Below are 16808 nucleotides of genomic sequence, written 5' to 3' on the forward strand. Positions count from 1 at the left end.
TGTTTCCCACACAACTTATAGAAATTCTTGCTATGTATTTTAACAAATTCTCTTAATCCCTCCATTCCTGCTATCATTGTATTTGTTGTTAAATAACCACCTTTTGTGATTCTTCCTGTTCATATGACTAATGACTGGTATGATGGTCCAGGCATTTATGCCGCAAAATTAATTTCCAACAGTTTAAACAATCCTAAACCCCTTCATTGCACCCCTTATATTGGATATCACTGCACTCATTTCATCACGAGCAGCCATCCCTATAAGGAGTCCACTCTACACAGACAAATCATGGATATCTGTCACTCTGGTATATCCCTTTATTCAGCCTCATCCATTGCTAATTCATTTTATGACAGCATCTCCACCCTTATCTCCAACTGTGATTTGACCCATACCTTTGTTGCTCTTTTCTAATTTTTTTCTTATTCTTTTTTGCTTTCCAATCCTCATCTGATACCTAGGGTCCACCATTCAGCAAGTCCAAATTGAACTGAAGACTCTTCAGCTCAAAAATAAAAAAGGGGGATATGCTGGGGACCATCAGTCCATGATGCCTTGACAGAGTCATGTGTGGTAGCTGGGGAGACCACAGAGTGGTCCTTGGTGAGATGTGACTGCCCACTCTATCCCCGTTGCATGACTTCTTTCATCAATGCCCCTTACCTATGAATTGACATGATTATTATTCCCTCTAGTCTCAAAAGAAATAATGCAGGAACAAAACACATGTATCCTAATTCTCCAAAACATCACCAAAAGATCAGACCCTTAAACCCAATCCCAAAAAGACTATCATGGGTTAACTTTTATTTAAGTGCAAAATCTCAACTACAAGCTAAGCCCCAAACTTTCTCATGAAGCCAGCACACAAATCAATCATAGAGGCCCATACAGGTACAGTACAAGCACACTAAGCTTCAATATGCCTCAGTGATTCAATTACACAAATCAGTAACTCAAACTCCCTAGTAAGCCACCTGTGATGAAATCATTTATCTTGTATTCTGTCTGTAATCACAATACAAAAATATAGAATGTAAATCAAGTGATTTGTTAAAAGTTAATGTATCACTTTTCCAATTACCTCTCTTTGATTTTGTATACCTGCATGCAAAGATATGGATATAAAAATATAAAAATAAATCCCAAGCCTGGGAATGCAGAGCAGCTCGAAGATGCAAAGCAGTCCCATGGCCATAATGATTAAACTGTCTTCCGTTTGTTATTTATTTTATGTTATTTATTTTGACTGATCATTAGCCACGTGCCAGGAACCCTGGAGTCGCAAGTGGACCTGGACCCTGACCGTGGCAATCACCATTTGCCTCTGTGATTCTAGTTCAGCCCTCTGGGGGCACACAGAAGACTTCTAATTCCTCTTCCACATAAGAGCTCAGAGAATTTCTATCAGGCCTCTTCATAAAGTTCTTATTCCTTTGGCTAATATGCAGAGTTTCCTCAAATGAACTTCAGAGACTTCAGACTCCCTCACCAATCTGGCTGAACACTCCCAAGTTCACTGTTTCCCCTTGTAAAATGTGTGATCTAGAACCAAATACAATAATCCAAGTGCCATCTGATAATCCAAGTGCTATCTGATAGTGCAGAAGGACAGCTGTCTCCTTATTCTTGGAATTGGGCATGCTTCTCTTAAGACTGCATTAGTGGTTGGGATAGTTATGTAGCTCAGTGGATTGAAAGCCAGGCCTAGAGATGGGAGGTTCTGAGTTCAAATCTGCCCTCAGAAACTTCCTAGCTGTATGACCCTGGGAAAGTCATTTAGCCCCCATTGCACAGTATTGATTGTACGACTTATAGGTAAGTGTTAAAAAAAGAAAGTTGCATCATGTTTTTTTCAACTGCCTGTTACCGACTGATAATAAGTTTGTGGTTCCCTCAATCATCCCCAACGTCTCTTTATGTGATGTAACATTGCAATAAAAGACTGCCTCCAATTTCCCCTTTTTAAAATCAACCATCCATCATTATTTCAACCATTTTTCTATGGCATACATACCAGTCACGGCCCCATCGAGGCAGATGCTTTTTTGTTATTAGGATTATTCTACTCAAGGATAGGACCTGATACCAATCCCCAATAACATTCAGCTTATCACATTCCATCTAATGTGCCAGTTTCCTGAGCTACTTCTGTATCCTATCAGTTTTTAACATCCCTATCCTCCCAATTTTTCTTTCTCTCTCTTTTCTTTCAAGTTTCAAAACTATGCTTTCTTTCTGTCTGTAGAATCAGTAGAACAATAATGGTCACCATTTACAAAGCTCTTTACATATATTATTTCATTTTATCCAAGTCACTCATAGGAACATTGAACAGAATGAGTTCAAGAACAGAAACTTCAGAAGATTTGTCTGAACTGATGCAGAATGAAGTGAGTAGAACCAAGAGGTAATTTATACAATAACTACAGTGTTATGAAGGCAAACAGCTTTGAAAAACTTGGGACCTCTGATCAATGCAGTGGCTAACAAGGATTGCAGAAAACCCATGATAATAGGTTACTCACTTTCTACAAAAACCTACAGACTTCCTATGAAATCAGCTGCCTCACTTCAGAAATGGGATGGATTCAGGGTGTATGTTGCAACAGATATTTTTTGAGATTGGGAATTAGTTTTCCTTGATTGTCTATGTGACATCATAGGTGTATTTTAATCTTGAATCTATTATTAATGTACTAATATTGCAACCTATGTGCTCATGTATGGGATTCATAGGCATAGTACTTCTTGATCATTGTATTTAATAGGTACTCTATTAATTCTGACCACTCTCCAAATCTACAGTTGAAAAGTCAGAAGAATTCCTGGGTAGGCTGCCACAGTATCCTTGTTCCCACTTTGCCAGACCAGATTCCATGACAGGTTACATGCTTAATTAAACTCCTCTTCTTTGATCTTGGGGTTGTCAGTTGAACCAATGTTAAGTCTTATGCCTTCTCACATGAACACTAGCTACCTCCCATTCCCCATTCTTTGATCCTCCAATAAAAGATTGAGGACATATGTAGGTCACTCTCTCTCTCTCTCTCTACCACCATCAGAGGTACACACAGGCTGGATCCCAAGCTCTTTAAGCCGTGTCTCTGAGTCTTTCTTCCTTTATTATTTTCCCTCTTTCTCTATATCCCCTTCACCCATTTTTCCTCAGTTTCTAACTCTGCTTCTCATGTATCCACCTAAGAATATATTAATTTGTGGCTATAGGCAGTTAGAATCCATACTCATCCCAAAGATTTTCTTATTCGTTAGTGGTAGGAGGTAGAAGGGGGACAAAAAATAGATTTTGGTTAATTGGAAAAAATTAAATTAAGAAAAAGCACTTTTCAACCACAGAGGTCAAATACATAGCCTGCAACATTCCCAGGTGCTACCTGAACCAGGTGAAAAAGTAATTGGAAAATAGTTAACAAAAGAAAGTAACACAGAGATAATTTCATTGCTAAATTAAATTGTGCTCTAAGCATCCTTATGTACACATTTAGTCCAATAAAAAATCATCCCTCCTCTAAAGTATATGCTGTTGGTGTCTGACTTTCCCAAGGTCACATCCCCACTTCACAATTCTATCTCTCCCCCCTGCTCTCCATGCAGAACATCCCCAGAGTCAGGCACAGGAAGGTGGGATACCCCTAAGGTTTGTAACAATAAAACTGCATGAAATAAAAGGAAACTAAGGCCAGAGATGATCTCTCTATGGTCCTGCTGTACATTAATGTGATTATGGGAATGGAGGGTCTTTCATCTGTACATTGGAAAGTCAGACCAGTGAATTAATTGAGAAGCATGAATTCTACTGTGGACCCAGCTAGTTGATGCTAAAGTCAAAAGACCAGAACCAGGTTTCATAACAGACATGCTTCCATGTGTCACTTTATGCCACAAAGAGGAAAACTATAGGTGCAATGGTGAATCTCTATGTGTGAAAGGAAATGAAGTTTGCATTCTTCTTTCTATCTCCAGAATTTCCCTGCCAAAGAGGATCATGGCCAGCCCCATTGCATGACCATAGCTTATACTCTAACCAAGACTGGAAACAACACTCTATGGGTCCAAATCACCAAAGGACATGAACTGAAGGAAACAGTATGGGGCAGTCATTGAACCTGCAGTTCTAGAAGATGGGAGACAAAGAAGGTTGTATGTCACTGGAATAGAAGAGAATAATAATATATCAAAAACAAGGATGATGGCAACAACTCACATGTTTTTTGTACCTACCATGTAAAAAAGACTTTCTCTACATAGAATTCTATTATATACAGAGCAAAAGATTGTCCATTTTTCCAGATGGAGAAACTGAGTTTGGTAAAGAAGTAGATACACTATACAGATAATAGACAGGAATGGAAGGATTCTACAATTTTCATGATCATGAGCTTAGAGCTCCTTCTATCACAAAATACCATGCTATGGGACCAGGAGGGCAGAGTGTCACTTATCTCTGTTACTCTCATGTCAGGTAAAGAGAGAGCCCAACACAAAGTTGGGGTCCCAATCCAGATACTCACCATAGATTATGAGATTCTTGGTTGCGTTGCGCGTCAATCCAGTGAATGAGTTAGATGCAGTACAGGTATAGGTTCCAGCATGATTCAGTGATGCAATAAAAGAAAATGTGGCTGAGTTGCTGACAGGTTGTCCATTGTGTAACCAAGTGAATTGGACTGGTGGGTTTGATGTAGCAGAACAGCTCAAAGTAATATTTGCCCCAGTAGGGTACACATCCGGTGTATGAACAATTGTGGCGATATCTGGGCCATCTGGAAGAAAGAGAAGGATTCCATATTGAGATTACGTTAGAAACAAGGGGCATCTTCTAATCTGTAACCCATCAGCAGGGAACACTGTGTCTCCCTGATCTTCCTTTGCACTGGGAAATTCACAACTGGTCCTCTACTTTTCCAGTGTGGATCTGAACTTGGAAGATCTTTGGGCTTTCTCCAGTTCATCACCCTACATGGCCACCCTCCACCAGAACACATGGCAAGGCCAATCTGGGCTCCCTAAAGATTAAGGGGGTTGGGAACCTCATAGACTACCTCTTTATCTCTCAGAGAAGTGACTGAATTAGCCTAGCCTCTGGGAACACACCACCAGGCTATAAGCAGGCACCATATAGGAAGAACAAATATACTTACAAGCAACATCCAGTGTGAATGGATCACTCCTATTGCTAAACAATGGGTTCTCGATTCCACACACATAGGGTCCTTTGTTTTCCCTTCTTGTGAGGCTGCGGATAGTGAGTGTCCTTTTATCCGGGGACAGCTGTATCCTGCCACCAGCTGGGGCAACTCCGTTTATGAGCCACCAGTAAGCATGAATTTGACCTATACCCTGGCATGTGAATGAGAAGTCCTTGGTCTCCACTGCAGTAATGTTGGAGGTGAGAATGGTAGGTTTGGACAGAGGAGCTGTGCAGAGAATAGACAGAAAATGACAGTGTTAGTTCTTTTTCTTTCCTTATAATGAAATAACTGGTTTTCAAGTGGCCTGTCTAAGACCTTGGCAAGTCTGGAGGCCAGAGACCAAGAATCTGTGATTTCAATGGCAAAGACAAAGACACCCTTCTCTCTAGAGCAGATCTCAACTCCTCCAGAACTTGGGAAATTCATCTTCAGTTCCTGTGTCTGACAAAGACATTCACATGGAACCCAAGCCCCTGGTGTTCAACTTTTTTGGGCTGAGGCAAGCTGGTCTGGGGATGACACACCCCTTCATCCAGCACCTGGACTTGGATTTGAGTCCTTTCTAGCTTGGCAGAACCATGTGAAGATTGAATTTGACTCTCCCCTGATTGTCACAATGAAAATCCTTAACTCTCCCCTAATTGTGAAGATTAAATTGTATCCCCTGTCTGTTTTTAGATTTTAATAACCAAAATTGTAAACACCCTACTTAAAAGTTAAATATAGAGATATGCCCGTTTTAGATCTAGTCACCAAAAGTGAAAGTATCCCACTTAATCATGATGTGTGCGGTCTGTGACCCACATGTGCAATAGTGGGTGACAAATCAGAATCTACCGATTTCCTCCTGGGCAGTCCTAAAGCAGGACTTCAACTGTGATTGGTAGATGTGGAATTAGGGGAAAGCACAGGAAGTGACACAAGAAAAAATGTCTTTATAAGGAGCTGTTACTTCCTGTCAATTCTTCATTCATTGATGTGCTAACTGTACCTGAGACCCTGTTCCTGACTGGACTGACTTGTGGTAAGTACAAATCTGACTCTTAATGGCTGGATTTTCTCTGAAGAGAACAGCCTCAGGAAAGAACTATCCTCCTGAGAAAGGCTCCCTATAACCCCAGGGCCTCAGCTACAAGGGCAGAGACCCCTCAGGCTAAGAACTAACTCTCCCTGCCCAGGGGCCAGGAGCAAATTAATTAGTGTTTAGGCTAGGTAGCTTACCTTAACCTCTGTGATGTCTTACTTCACTCTTTCTGCATTTTATAAATAAATTGTAAATAAATCTCTTTGGAATTAATTAAATTCCTGGTGACCAAACTTGTAAATATAAAATCCAACTCTTTTTTTCTATATAACCCTCTTCAACCTTCACCCATTACAACCATCAAGAGTTAATATTTCCTTGGCCTGGACTTCAAGAATCCAGGGTTCCTTACCTCCATGGCTTTTTGAGGATATTGGGGAAGGCTGGAGAGGATGGACTAGGGACAGGCCACAGGGAGATTGTGTTCAGAAAGAGAAACATTAGTTTAACTCTGAAGACGAAAGAAAAGGAAAGGCAGACAGTGGGAATAGATCATGTATTAGCAAGGTACAAAAAGAAGAGCCTCTGACTGGGAGTCAGGAGAGACCTGTTTCAGTCTAGAGATATTAAACCCACAATAACATCTCTCATGCCTCGGACTCTGTTTTGCAATCAGGAGGCAGTTCATACCCTTTACAGATGATTCTGGAATTCCCTATTTTGGGTTCTCCCCTTTCCTTAGGATTTTCCTTGCTCTGCAAGATGAGAATTAGAATATGGAAGGTGATCATCTTCAAGATTAGATATAGTCTTATGCTGGGTAGCTGAACCAAAGTGGACAAATTTTCCCTGAGCATTCATGGCCCAAGGGGAGCCCTTTCCTTATCTCTAATTGGCAGGTAGGCCTTGCCACTGAGAGAGGTGTGTGTGCCAGAGCAATCTCTGGGGCACATCCAGTAAGCTTGCCAGCCTTCCTTCCTGGGTCATCCTTGGCCAGGTGTCTTAGGATTCATTTCCAAAGTGGAAGGAATAACTTAGAAATATTTCATCAACTTTGACCTTTCTTCTTGGTTTTGGTAGTTTGCACTACTTCCCAGGGTCTCTGTTGGGAAGTTTAGGGTGAGGAAGTATCAACCTCCCACTTGTATCAAGTAATGTCAAGTGGGACTGGCCAGGAAGGTAACAAATTTGAGGTCAGGTAGGCACCTTTTAAATTGGGGGAGAATATGAGGGAACACTGAGCATGCTCCTGGGCAAGACAGCCATGGTAAGACATTTTGGAAGGTGCCTTGGCAAACCCAATGGATCCAATGCCTAGCATGGTATAGTGACAAGTGTTGGATTTAGAGTGAGGAAGTACTGAGTTCAAATCCTGTCTCAGAATATTATTGGCTGTGTGAATTTTAGTAAGTACTTATCTGTGTCTGTCTCCTCATCAGTACAATGGGCTTAATAATCTCTCCCTCATAGTGTTCTTAGATCAAATGAAACCATTTCTAAAAACTTTTTATAAATCATGAACATAGACTGAACAAAGGTTCAGAGGAGGGAAAGTACAGAGTTTGAGTCTGAATGCCAAAGGTAGACACCCATGCTGTCTGAGGAGACAATGAATACCTGAATGATCTGAAAAGTCTTCGACAATTTTTTGAAGGGCTACAGTTTAATGGCAGTCTAAGAACACTGAAGGACAGCCTATAGTCAATAGGGAGACATGAGCAGAGAAGAGGCATGAGCACACACATATTTAAATGAAGGACCAATTGAGGGCACTGGAGATACTTAGCCCAAAGAAGAGAAGACTTAAAGGGGAGGAGAGACATGTGTCCTAGAGACATAGAGTTATAATGGGCTCTATGCCCCTGCCAAGCGATACTCAGTGGATTACAGTGATCAGATAAAGACTCTTTCCTGATTTTCTCCTACCAGCAACAATCAGGCTCCCTTTCTTTCTTGACTCTCCAACTCTTATTTTTTTAAACCCTTACCTTCTGCAATAGAATCAATACCCCACAGGCCAAATATGATCCAGTTTTATTGGACTTGACTCCCTGCTCATTTCTGTTCCAAAAATGATTTGAGATGCCTTGGAGAACTGAACTGAACAGGATTCCTGGACTGACTCTACAACAGTTATGAGACCCATAAACAGGCTCACATCCAACCTAATCCCTTCATGGGTGAGGATGGGCTCCAACATTTGCCCCTCTATGATCAGATGCAAATCAGGCTGGCTCAATCATTCCTGGCCTCAGATCTTCCTCTCTTGCTATAGATCTTCTTCTGTCCACTAGGTGGAACTACCAGAACAGGAAGGACTCTGGCTCATTACTCCAAAAAGTTTCAGAGTAGCAGTTGACACCAAGTGTGATCTAGGGCATCTTAACATCTCTAGGGCTGTCTGTGGATACAACTGACCAGTACCCTGGAAAAATCAAGGAATGTCCAATTAAACATAAACATGAAAATCTTGAAAATCAAAATAGAGTTTAATAACTGCACAACAAGTTTTCCTTTTCTGAAAGGGAAATTTAGTGATTCTGAACCATACTGTCTGTCTCAGTCAAATTTGCCTCCTCTTGTTTGGGACATAGTCCTGGAGGGGGCAGGGACTGAGTCATTTTTCTGTATCTCTAGTCCAGAGCCTAGGGACACCTTGTGCTGAGCAAGTGGGTGAAAAATATTGTGGGATAGAGGTGAATGCCCTGTGGGACCCAGGTCAGTTAGATGAATGAATGAATGCACCTGTGGACTGATAAGAAGAGGATCAGTGATGTAGGAGGTGGGGAAGGGAGAAGGCTTGGTGTTAGTCTAATGCAACTTATCAGCCTCAGTTTCCTTACCATTCAAATGAAGATAATGCTTGTGATTTGGAACACAATGAGATACTATATTGCTTAGTAGACTTTAAAGTGCTGAGTATCTGGAAACTCCTGTAATTAGTATCATCTCATTTCTCTGTGCCTAGAAGATTACTCAGTTTAGGTCAATAGATTCCCAGGGGGTAATGCATAAAGCTGAACTCATTAGGTGAGCCATCAAAGTGGGAATGACCTGGGGAAGCAGAAGGGCAGCAGTTAGAAACCAACAGGGGCAGAGCCAAGATGGCAGCATAGCAGGAGCTACTCTGAATCTCCTTCTAACCAATCATTACAAAGCATCTTGAGATTCTTTTGAAAGAACAGGAACCAAAACCAGAGGAGTAAGAGACTCTCCTACTGGACACAGTATGAAAGATAGACAGTGAGTGAGGATTCCTATGCCTTATGGGAGAGAAACTACTCAAATCAAAGTACTTGTTGACCACATCTTCCCCCACATCAAATACTGAACCACAGTTAATGCCAGGGCCAGGAAAATCTCCAACGATTTTGCCTTGGCAATGAGACTCAAAGCTGAATAACACAGTCCTTGCAGCAGGACAGCAAAGGGGTAGCCAAAGGGGCAGTCAAAGCAGAGGTGCAGATGATGAACTTAGTGCAAAACCCATGTTACAGTTGAAAATCCAAGAGGCAACAGCTGAGGAAGATAGCCATAGGACAAAATGCTTTGAAGCAAGAACTACACATAAAAAAAAAAACCTCATCAGAGATCTACCTACATTCATTCAAGCCTCAGAAAGGGAAGGAAAGATAGTCCCAAGTCCCTTGAGACAGAAACTATGAAAGCACTGACAACCAACATGCAAGAATCCTACAGGGGCAAAAGGAGTTAACAATACCAAAAAATACCCACTTGACCCTTTACAATTTTTATGGAGAAAAAGAGCAAATGTAGAATATCTGTCTTGTAAAGTGGGTAGAGGGTGTGCACATCATCCTCTTCCTCATTTCTTGCTCTGGTGCCCAGGATTCTCACATTAAAAAAAAACAATCCCATAAATTTTGTTTTAGAATATATATTGAATATTAGATCTAAAGCAGAAGAGCGTAATGGCTTGGGAATTGGGGGTAAGTGACATGCCCAGAGTAACAGAGATAGGAAGTGACAAAGGACAGATTTGAAGTCAAGACCACCTTATTCCAGGCCTGGCCCCTCTATTCACTGAGCCCTTTCATCTTGTTTCTAGGAAGAGAGAAACCAGGAAAAGGAGAAAGCTGTGGGAGAGACCTGAGAACCGGAGAGTTAACACCATTCTCAGAAGGAAATGCTTCCTCAGTGTTCCATTTCCTGCATAGTCCAGCAACATTAGCACTAGATAACTAGCATGGAGAGGTGCCTTATTAGTCTATTTCAGATTTCCCCCAATTAATAAACTTCCTGTGTTTCTGATTTCCCTTTAATGAGATTCCTTAGTAGCTGCTTCCAATCAAGGAACAAGGAATGAGGATCCCACAACTTCCATAGGAAAGCTCACCAAGGGAAGACACCCACATCTCACAAACAGTGCCAAAACAAGGGGAGAGGGGGGATGGATGGGTGAGAATATGACTCTTGGGAAACAAGTCCTCTTCTGCAAGTCTGACCTGGCCAGGTTGGCATGGATGGCTCTTGCCACTCTGTGGATCAGAATAGGGCAAGTCTTTCTTTCTAGGATTGGGAGGGAAGAATCCCAGGTCTGTTTTATAAGTTATGTAAAGGAGGAACCTGGCCTTTGGAAGTCCATGGCTCCAAAGTTGGAAAAGGCACAGAAATGGAGGTTGGAGGAGTCTTTCAGAGCTATGGGGCCACTAGGAGAACCCACTGGTGGCTAAATCTGTTGGTTCCTGACTTTATTTGCAGGGACTGCATACTGCAGATTTGTGCTCTGTAAGCTTATGGTACTTGGACCTGAATAAATATCACACATTATTTGACTGAGGTCTCAATCAGAGCAACTGAGCTCCTTGTGAAAGAAGGGATACTTAGAGAAGAGTTAAAAGTCTTGTCTTTGGAGCTTCTTAAATTTCAAGATTTCTTCCCAGGCACCAGGGTTTCTTTCTCCCTGCTTCATCAAGCCTCATCACTGACATAAAACTACCTCAAAGTTAGTCCTTCAGTCATATGCACTATTTTTCTCCTACTCAGCTAGTCTATGGAGTGTTGGATCTGTCTCTGGAGTCTTTTCCCACACTTAGTTTCTCACTACCTTGTGTAATATTTTAAATTATGAGATTGTTTGGAGTTTGATAACTTCATTAAATGAAAGTAGTAGTAGTAGTAGTAGTAGTAGTAGTAGTAGTAGTAGTAGTAGTAGTAGTAGTAGTAGTAGTAGTAGTAGTAGTAGTAGTATTGGTATAGACAGGGGAAAATGGGAGAAAGGTAAAGAGATACTTAGTGTTAAAAGGAATTTCCCTCCGGATTATGTGTTTGTTTGATATCATCAATCAGTGACCTGTAGGTCAATTACCATTGAGATGTGCAGGTATTGACAAACCATCAGAGAAAGGAAGTTAAAACCAAGGAAAGGGGAAACTGATCCCACAGGAACTGCCCTCTTGTTTGTTGCCAGGCAAACTGAGGAACTATGATTAGTTCTTGAGATGTGATGGGGTAGAGCTAGTGGATGGAGAAAACTACTTATAAGGTTAGACCAAGGAACTGCTCCTGCTTCTCTCTCTCTCTCTCTCTCTCTCTCTCTCTCTCTCTCTCTCTCTCTCTCTCTCTCTCTCTCTCTCTCTCTCTGTCTCTCTCTCTCTCTCTCTCTCTCTCTCTGTCTGTCTGTCTGTCTCTCTCTCTCTGTCTCTCTCTCTGTCTGTCTCTCTGTCTGTCTGTCTGTCTGTCTCTCTCTCTCTGTCTCTCTCTCTGTCTCTCTCTCTGTCTCTCTGTCTGTCTCTCTGTCTGTCTGTCTGTCTCTCTCTCTTTCTCTCTCTCTCTTGCTCTCTCCTTCTCCCTCTCCCTCTCCCTCCATCTTAGGTGTAGGTGTTTAGCTTCAAAACATCAAATGGTAAATACGGTATTCAGCTAATTACTTTCCTACATTTCCCTATCTTTCCTATCACTTCTTTGATATAACAAAGCTACTCAAGCTACTAATAGCCTCATAATTTAATTTTAATTGTTCCCCTGTGGGACCACAAAATTTTGACATATACTTTCATTTTCTTCAGTTTCCTTACATTTTACTCTCCCTAAACTATTTTTAAGTAAGTGTTAGTAGCTGATTTAGATTGGCTAAAAAACTTGCTGACCAGAGCCAGTAATCAAGACTGATCCATACTACAATCTCACTGGATTGTGATTGGATTGGTGAGAAATGGTTAAGTATTAAGGGAGGGAAGCAAGCTTAACTTTTTTTTTTCCCCAAATAGAGCCAGGTTTGGGGATTAAGCTCTAATTAATAATTAAATGATAACTAGGAGACATAGTGGATGGAGACTGGAGTCAGGAAACTCATCTTTCTGAGTTCAAATCTGGTTCAGACACTCACTAGCTGTATGACCCTGGGAAAGTCACTTCACCCTGTTTGCCTCAGTTTCCTTATCTGTAAAATGTGGTAGACAAGGAAATGGCAAACCTCTCCAGGATCTGTGCTAAGAAATGGAGTCAGGAAGAGTTGAACATGACTTAATAATGACTTCATAAAGAATTTCTCCTCACACATAAGGGTTTTGCTTTCTATCACTATTTGCCTCTATGATTCTAGTGCAGCCCTCTGAGGCCAAACAGAACACTTCTAATTCCTCTTCCACATAAGAGTCCAGAAAATTGCTATCAGGCCTCTCCCCAAAGCTTTCTATTCCTTTATCTAATATGTAGTTCCCTCAATTGATCTTCGGAGACTCCAGAAACCTCATCATTCTGGCTGAACACTCCCCAGTTCACTGTTTCCCCTTGTAAAATGTGTGATCTAGAACCAAATACAATAATCCAAGTGCCATCTGATAGTACAGAAGAACAGCTCTCTCCTTATTCTTCAAAGTGGACGTGCTTCTCTTAAGACTGAATTAGTGGTTGGGGTATTTGTTTAGCTCAGTGAATTGAGAGCCAGGCCTAGAGAACAGAGGTTCTGGGATCAAATCTGACCTCAAATAATTCCAGCTATATGACCCTGGGCCTGTCACTTAGTATTGATTCTATGTCTGATAGGTAAGGGTTAAAAAATTGTGCATTTAGGTTTTTCAACTGCCCTGTTACCTTTCCAACTGATAATATGTTTGTGGTTCTCTCAGGCATACCCAAGGTCTCTTTATGCAATCCAACATGGCATTAAAAGTCTGTCTCCAATTTCCCCTTTTTTAAATCAATCATCCCCCATTAATTCAACTTTTTTCTATGTAATGGGTAACAGTCACTGCCCCATCAAGGCCAATGCTTTTTGGTAATTTGGACTTTTTGTACTCAAGGATAGGACCTGATACCAATCCCCAGTGACATTCATCTTATCACATTACGTCTACTGTGCCAGCATCCTGAACTACTTCTGCATCCTATCTGCTTCTACCATCCCTCTCCTGCCAATTTTTCTTTCTCTCTCTTTTCCTTCCAGTTTCAAAATTTTGCTTTCTGCTTGTCTGTAGAATCAGTAGAACAATAATGGTCACCATTTACAAAGCTCTTTACAGATATTATTTCATTTGATCCAAGTCACTCATAGAAACATTGAACAGAAAGAGTTCAAGAACAGAAACTTCAGAAGATTCGTCTGAACTGATGCAGAATGAAGTGAGTAGAACCAAGAGGTAAGTTATACAATAATGACAGTGATCTGAAGACAAACAACTTTGAAAGACGTGAGACCTCTGATCAATGCAGTGGCTAACAAAGTGGCAGAAGACACATGATAATAAGTTACTCACTTCTAACAAAAAGCTACAGACTTCCTATGAAAATCAGCTGCCTCACTTCAGAAATGCGATGGACTCAGCATGTACGTTGCAAGTGATAATTTCTTGAGCTTGGGAATTCGTTTTCCTTGATTATTCATGTGGCATCATAGGTGAATTTTAATCTTGAAACTATTATTAATGTTTTAATATTGCAACCTATGTGGTCATGTACCATATTCACAAGCATAGTAGTTCTTGATCATTGTATTTAATAGGTACTCTATTAATTCTGACCACTCTCCAAATCTACAGTCCAAAAGTCAGAAGAATTCCTGGGTAAGCTGCCTTGGGGTCCTAGTTCACACCTTGTCTGACCAGATTCCATACCAGGTCACATGTTTGAATAAACCCCGCCTCTTTGATGTTGTGGTTGTCAGTTGAGCCAATGTTAAATCTTATGCCTTGTCACATGAACACTAGCTACCTCCCATTCCCCATTCATTGATCCACCAATAAAAGATCAAGGAAATATATAGTTCACTGTCTCTCTCTCTCTCTCCCACCATCAGAGGTGCACATAGGCTGGATCCCAAGCTCTTTAAGTCTTGTCTCTGAGTCTTTCTTCCTTTATTATTTTCCCTCTTTATCTCTATTTGCTTCACACATTTTCTCTCAGTTTTTGAGTCTCCTTCTCAGGTGTCCAACTAAGAATATATTAATTTGTGGCTTCAGGCATGCACAACCCATACTTAACCCAAACATATTCTTTTTCATTAGTGGTAGGAGGTAGAAGGGGGGCAGAAAATAGATTTTGGTTAATTGGAAAAAATTAAATTAAGAAAAAGCTCTTTTCAACCACAGGTGTCAAATACAAAGCCTGCAACATTCCCAGGTGCTACCTGAACCAGGTGAAAAAGTAATTGGAAAATAGTTAACAAAAGAAAGTATTGCTAAATTAAATTGTGCTTTAAGCATCCTTATGTACACATTTAGTCCAATAAAAAGTCATCCCTCCTCTAAAGTATATGCTGTTGGTGTCTGACTTCCCCAAGGTCACATCCCCACTTCACAATTCTATCTCTCCCCCCTGCTCTCCATGCAGAACATCCCCAGAGTCAGGCACAGGAAGGTGGGATACCCCTAAGGTTTGTAACAATAAAACTGCATGAAATAAAAGGAAACTAAGGCCAGAGATGATCTCTCTATGGTCCTGCTGTACATTAATGTGATTATGGAAGTGGAGGGTCTTTCATCTGTACATAGGAAAGTCAGACCAGTGAATTAATTGAGAAGCATGAATTCTACTGTGGACCAAGTTACTGGATGCTAAAGCCAATAGATGAGAACCAGGTTTCATAACAGACATGCTTCCATGTGTCACTTTATGCCACAAAGAGGAAAAATATAGGTGCAATGGTAGATCTCTATGTGTGAAAGGAAACAATATATACATTCTCCTTTCCATCTTCTGAAGTTCCATGCCAAAGAGGAACATGGCCAGCCCCATTACATGACCACAGCTTGTATTCCAAACAAGATGGGAAACACCATGTGGGTCCACAGCACTAAGGGAAATGGACTGAATTAAAGACTATGGGGCAGTCATTGAACCTGCAGTCCTAGAAGTTGGGAGACAAAGAAGGTTGTATGTCACTGGGACAGAAGAGAATAATACAATATCAATAACAATGATGATGATGACAACTCACATGTTTTTTTGTGCCTATGATGTAAAAAGGAATTTCTCCACATAGAATCCTATTATATACAGAGCAAATATTATTCATTTTTCCAGATGAAGAAACTGAGGATCCAAAAGGAGGAGACACATTTACTACACAGATAGTAGACAGAAAAGGAAGGATTCAATCCAAGTTTCATGATCCTGAGCTCAGGGCTCTTTTTTACCACAATGCACTGTGTCATGGGACCAGGGGGGGGCAGAATGTCACTTATGTGTATTTCTCTCATACCGGGGAAAGAGAGAGTCTAACAGGTCACAATCCAGATACTCACCATAGATTATAAGATTCTTGGTTGCGGTGCGCGTCAATCCAGTGAATGAGTTAGATGCACTACAAGTATAGGTTCCAGCATGATTCAGGGTTGCAATAAAAGAAAATGTAGCTGAGTTGCTGACAGATTGTCCATTCTGTAACCAAGTGAATTGTGCTGCTGGGTTAGAATTAGCAGAACAGCTCAAGGTAATATTTGCCCCAACAGGGTACTCATTGACTGTATGAACAATCGTGGCATTATCTGGGCCATCTGGAGGAAAGAGAAGGATTCCATATTGAGATTACAGCAGAAAGACGGGGCATCTCCTAGTCTCTAACCCATCAGCAGGGATCACTATTTTTCCCTGACCCTCCTTTTCTCTGAGAAATTCACAACTGGTCCTCTACTTTTCCAGTTTGGATCTGAACTTGGAAGATCTTAGGGCTTTCTCCAGTTCAGCACCCTGGCCGGCCACCCTCCACCAGAAAGCATGACAAGGCCAATCTGGGATCCCTAAAGATGAAGGGGGTGGGAACCTCAGAGCCTTGATCTTTAGCTCTCAGAGAAGGGACTGAATTAGCCTGGCCTCTGGGAACACCCCACCAGGCTATAAGCAGGCACCATGTAGGAAGAAGCAATATACTCACAGGCAACATTCAGTGTGAATGGATCACTCCTATTGCTAAACAATGGGTTTTCAATTTCACACACATAGGGTCCTTTGTTTTCCCTTCTTGTGAGACTGCGGATAGTGAGTATCCTCTTATCCTGGGACAGCTGTATCCTGTTACCACCTGGGGCAAGTCCATTTATGAGCCACCGGTAAGTGTGAATTTGACCCTTAGCCTTGCATGTCATTGAGAAGTCCTTGGTCTCCACTGC

Source organism: Monodelphis domestica, chromosome 4 (genome assembly GCF_027887165.1).
Source record: "Monodelphis domestica isolate mMonDom1 chromosome 4, mMonDom1.pri, whole genome shotgun sequence".
Taxonomy (NCBI): Eukaryota; Metazoa; Chordata; class Mammalia; order Didelphimorphia; family Didelphidae; genus Monodelphis; species Monodelphis domestica.